Raw genomic sequence first — 6,000 nt, 5'->3', positions numbered from 1 at the left:
TGCCGATTAGCTTTTGCCGATCTGAGAGTAGAGCTTGATTGGTTGGCTTTTACCGAGCTGTAGGCTGCGACCGAACTCTTTGATTGTGCCGAACCGAACTCTTTGGTCATGCCGAACTGATACTCTTTCTTGGGTTTTGAGAGTAGAGCTTGATTGGTTGGCTTTTACCGAGCTGTAGGCTGCGACCGAACTCTTTGGTTGTGCCGAACCGAACTCTTTGGTCATGCCGAACTGATACTCTTTCTTGGGTTTTGGGCTGATGGGCCGTCACTGTTATTGGGCTCGCAACTAGGGTTTAGTTGTTTAGTTCGTACCCCATCACCACCCCCCCGAAAAGCGAAGTGAATCACTTCGGCATTTTGGATAAATGTAAGGGGGAGGCTGACGTCAGGGGACGTGCCATGCGCGTGTCTGCATTAAATGTGACAGTAAATCCGGCCGTTGAATCCAGAAAAAGTGGGATTTGAAACGGCGCGACGGATTTGAAATGCCTTTGCGAATCCGATAAATATTTCCTTTCTTCATCATTGGAAACACTTTTGCGATTATTTCTTCTGTATTCTCTCCCTTTTTCGAAAAATTTTCTTCCGCTTCTTCAAGACTTTCTTCAGACTTTCGACCATCAGAGAGTAAGAATCATGTCTTCTTCTTCTGAATCTGTTTCTGAATCAGGTAGCGGTAGGAAGGGGGGTAAGGGGTCTTCTGGCCGGAAGAAGTCCGGGGAGAAGACGGTAGAATATTTTCCGAGCATTTTGAGTAAGGATACTGTGATATCCTTACACGGAAAATATTTTCTACCTGGGGGTTTAGTGGTAGTTCCCTACGACCTTCATAGGGCTGATTCGCCGCCGGAGGGTTACGCCACCGTTTACGAAGCCTGCTTGGAATGCGGGCTTCGTTTCCCTCTTCCCCCTGCCTTTGTAGAGCTTCTTGATTTTTTTCAACTCCCTTTAGGTCAAGTGACTCCGAATTCTTGGAGGCACTTATCGACCTTTGCTGCCGAACTGCGTAGATTAAGAAAGGATCTGTCTCTGAGGGCAATCCTTAATTTCTTTCAGTTTAAGAGGAAGGGATCCTGGTTTTACTTGATCCCTTTACAGCCCTTTAGAGCCTTTTGTAAAACCAAATGGCCGAAATGGCAAAATCGTTTCTTTTTTTTACAATAGGACAGCGGCTCCGGGCTTTCCGTGGAGAGGGCCGAAGTCCGTAATTCCTCATCCTCGGTTAGAACCGTTGAACGAGCTCGAGGGCGAGCTCAATAAGATTCCTATGATTAGGAAACAGTACTCGGAATCTGAGCTCGTCAAGGGTGACCTCGTGTTCGATATCTCGTCTTCGGACGAAGAGACTGAGGGTGAGGATTTCTTTTTTATGCTTTACTGCTTTAACGACGAAGACTAACCTTGTTTTCTTGCTTTTTGGCAGTGAACATGCTAAACAAGCTCGGTCGCAAATCCTCCGAATCTAATGAGCCGGAGAGACAGAAAGCCACCGGCTCGGCGTCTGATGCCGAGAAGAATCCGAAAAGGCAGAAGACCTCTTCTTCGGATCCAAAAAAGCCGGAGTCGACTTCGGCAAAGGGGAAGGGGAAGATTCAGAAACCCCCAAGAGCGCCGGAGAAAGACATTGTCTTGGCGGCCCCTTCGGAACATGTCTGTGAGCCTTTTGCATGGCCAACGGACTTTGTAGAGGTGAATTCTCTTCTTGATTTTCTGGCCTTGCTTTTTTCCTATATTTTTTGTGGCCCCTCTGTTGACTTTTTCCTTTTTCCATTTTCAGAGGAACGATATGCTCTCCAAGCTCGTCGCCGTTGAACTCTCCAAAGCGTCCAACGATTATGCTGAGATGCAGAGGAAGTTGAATGCTGCTCGTCACCAGGCCGAACAGGCTCGGGCAGACTTTGAGAAGGCAAGGGCCGCTAGGATCTCGGCTCAGGATGAAGCTCAGCGTGCCAAAAACCAGCTCATCATCCAGAGAGAGCAATCTAAACAGAGGGAGGCTGCCGCCGTGGTTGCTCAGGGGGAGGCTCTCCGTGTTTTCGCGGAGAAACTCTTTTTGAGCAATCAATTTTCGGCCTTTATCGGTGATCTGCTGAAATTGATGACCGATAACGCTGAGCAGGGACCCGAAGTCGTCCTGCCGCTGTATGGCCGAGAGATTGCAGCTCGTCTCCAGAGTCTGCCGCTCCTTGAGGAGCTTGCTTCTTCCTCGGTCCTGCTCTCTGCTGAAAGAGTCCGTAACTGCCGCGCTGACCGGGACGAGAACATGGAGGCCATCTTTGCCTCCTTGGGACCTGTTTCACCCGCTTCAATCTTTAACGAAGAGGGTGGGCAGGAAAACGAGGCCGGCAAGGAGACCGAGCAGACGGATCAGCAGGCCGGCGACGGGCATGCCGAGCAGGAGGTGCAGCAGATCGGCGATGAGGGCACCGAGCAGGCTGGAGGGAGTAGGGAGGCCGAGGCTGAAGCCGAAGTTGACAAGGAGAAGGAGGCTGAAACCCACAGAGGAGCCGGAGACGAAACTGGCGGAGTATGATTTCGTCTCCCTTCTCTTAGTTTAGTTTCTCTCTCTCCTTGTAAAATGGCCTTGAAGCCCTCCTTGTGTAAAAAATTTTTCTTGTGAATGAAAAAATTCTTCTTTCTACACTCGTGTCTTCTTTATAGCTTTTCGTAATCTCTTTTACTCCTGTTGTGGTTTACTACCTGCTCGGTAAACTGAAATGCCGAACTGACATAGCTGCTTTGTATTCTTAACTCTAAGGAGCTGGAGGTACTTCACTGGAAGCGGCTATACTCTTCGGCTTTAAACGAAGCTGAGAAAAAAGCCATAGATGACCAGGTGAAGTATGACGAACTCTTGGCTCGGTTAGTGGAGCTGGAGTCCAACAATAAGGACTTAAAGTCCATAAAGAAAGATCTGGATGCCGAGCTGAACACTGTCATCGCTGAGAGGACTGCATATGAGGATTTCATCTGCGGGCGCGGGGGAATGACCATATCTGAAGTTCAGAATCAAGTTGATGAACTGTGGGAGGAGCTTCATGTACTCCGGAAGAACAATGCGCTGGAGAGCTCGGCTTGCCAACAAGTTGTGAAGTCATTGCGGCGCTTGGCTTCTCGGTACGACATCATTCTTTCCCGGCGTCCCTCAATCGAGAGATTCCTTAGGCGTTTCCCGCCAACAGATGCTCACACTCCAACTCAAACCTCTAATCCACTTGCTCAAGACTCTGCTCCAAACCAACAACGGACTCAGGATGAACCGGAAACGTCAAGACGAGAACGTACTCCAAGTCAGCAATGGACTCCGGAGCAACCGGAAATGTCAAGACGAGAACGCCCTGAAGTTCGTAGAGGAGTTGTGATTATGAGTGAGCAAGATCAGCGGATGCTTCGTGAAGAGACTCTTCGCCGCCGAGGTGCTAGAACTTCCCGGACTCAGGGAAGGGGCGGTAGGTCGATCAGAGCATCTCGTCGACCTACTTATTCTTCAACTGTTCGGAACACCCGAACTCAGCATCATGAGGATTTTTTGGATAGGTGGCTCAACTTTAGCAACCGTGGACAGTAGAATAGTCCTTTGTAATGGTGTAACGCCTTCTCGTAGGGCAGCGAAATTGTATGCCGAACAAGACTTAATAAATGAAATTTTTTCATTTCGCTTCTATCACTGCGTATTTACAGTTCAGCGATTTTTTATTTCATTTATTGTACTCGTCCGCGGTCTTATGAAGAAAACTCTTCTTTGACCGGACTCGTCTTCGGTCTTATGAAGTAAATTCTTCTTTGACCGGACTCGTCCTTGGTCTTATGAAGTAAACTCTTCTTTGACCGGACTCGTCCTTGGTCTTACGAAGTAAACTCTTCTTTGACCGGACTCGTCCTCGGTCTTATGAAGAAAACTCTTCTTTGACCGGACTCGTCCTCAGTCTTATGAAGAAAACTCTTCTTTGACCGGACTCGTCTTCGGTCTTATGAAGAAAACTCTTCTTTGACCGGACTTAGTTTGTGTCCTTATTTGGCGAGTTTTATCGCTTGGATTGGACTTTCCCTTTGTGTCCTAATTTGGCGAGTTTTATCGCTTGGATTGGACTTTCCTTTTGTGTCCTAATTTGGCGAGTTTTATCGCTTGGATTGGACTTTCCCTTTGTGTCCTAATTTGGCGAGTTTTATCGCTTGGATTGGACTTTCCTTTTGTGTCCTAATTTGGCGAGTTTTATCGCTTGGATTGGACTTTCCCTTTGTGTCCTAATTTGGCGAGTTTTATCGCTTGGATTGGACTTTCCCTGGTTGACCGAAGTGGTTTTCGGCTCATTGCAGTCCGTTTCAGACGAACTGCTTGTTTCTTAAGCTGAATTGTGGTCTTGTATCTTCCTTAGAAGCTTGGACTCACAATTGTCTTTAATACATGATCTAAAAAGGGGATCAGCCTTTAAAGATCAATATACCTCAGTACTATTTATAAGAGACAAAACGCACATAGAGACTAAACGCACATAAAGACAAATAAAAAAGACGAAAAAGATTTTAAACTTTTATAAAACGACCAGCATAAAGGACAAATAGAAACATGAAAGCACATATCCCTAGGACCGAACTAGATACAAGACTGACCGGACCTTGTCTCTTACAAATGGAACTTCTTGAGGTTGGAAATATGCCATGTTCGGGGTACTTGTTCTCCTGACATGTGAGTCAATTTATAAGACCCTTTTCCCAGGACTTCTGACACCCGATACGGACCTTCCATGTGGGTTCAAGTTTGCCCAGCTTTTCTGCTCGGCTTACTTCATTGTTTCTCAATACGAGATCTCCCACTTGAAACTGCAGCTTTTTCACCCTTTGGTTATAATACCGGGTTACTTGCTCCTTGTACTTGGCTGCTTTTATGCAGGCCAGTTCTCTTCTTTCTTCGGCAAGATCTAGTTCGGCTCTCGGTCCGTCATCATTCAGTTCTGTTGAGAAATTGAGTGTTCGGGGGCTGGGTATGCCGATCTCAACCGGAATTACGGCTTCAGTGCCGTACACTAGACTGTACGGAGTTTCACCGTTGGAGGTTTTTGGTGTAGTTCGGTAAGACCATAGGACTTGAGGAAGATTTTCTACCCATTGTCCTTTGGCTTGTTCTAACCGAGCTTTTAATCCTTTCACCAAAATACGGTTTGTTACTTCCGTTTGTCCGTTTGCTTGTGGGTGAGAGACCGAAGTGAACCGCTGTTGAATATTCAACTCTTGGCACCAATTCTTGAATGTCTTGTCGGTGAACTGAGTCCCATTATCCGAAATGAGGATATGGGGTATGCCAAATCGGCAAACTATGTTCTTCTAAACAAAATCCAATGCCTTCGAGCTCGTTATCGTAGCTAATGGTTCAGCTTCCACCCACTTTGTGAAGTAGTCCACGGCAACGATCAAGAATTTCATTTGCCGAGGAGCTTGTGGTAGTGGTCCTACTATGTCTATGCCCCATTGCATAAAAGGCCAAGGGCTTTGCATAGCACATAGATCGGTCTGCGGCATCCTTGGGATATTTGCATGGATTTGGCACTTCGTACATTTCTTAACGAGCTGTACTGCTTCTTGTACCATAGTTGGCCAATAATATCCCCATCTCAGAACTTTTTTAGCTAAAGCTCTAGCTCCGATGTGGCTGCCGCACGATCCTTCATGAACTTCTCTAAGGATGTAGTCCGTCTCTTCTGGTCCTACACATCGCAATAACGGTTGAAGGTAGGACTTTCTATATAGGACTCCTTCATGAAGTTCATACCGAAGTGCTCGGCATGTGACTTTCCGAGCTTCTCTCTTATCCTCGGGCAGTTGTCCTTGATCTAGATACTTGGATATTGGCGTCATCCAGTTCGGCGAGCTGGTTACTGAAAGTACCTCAGCATCATCAATGCTTCTGTGCGGTAATTCCTCCACTTTTGAGCTCGGATATGAGGCCAACTTGCTTAAAGTATCTGCTCGGCCATTTTCCGCTCTGGGAATGCGGATTATC

This window comes from Salvia splendens, chromosome 13, assembly GCF_004379255.2.
Source record: "Salvia splendens isolate huo1 chromosome 13, SspV2, whole genome shotgun sequence".
Taxonomy (NCBI): Eukaryota; Viridiplantae; Streptophyta; class Magnoliopsida; order Lamiales; family Lamiaceae; genus Salvia; species Salvia splendens.
The sequence above is the reverse complement of the archived record's forward strand: the minus strand, read 5'-3'. Positions refer to the sequence as shown.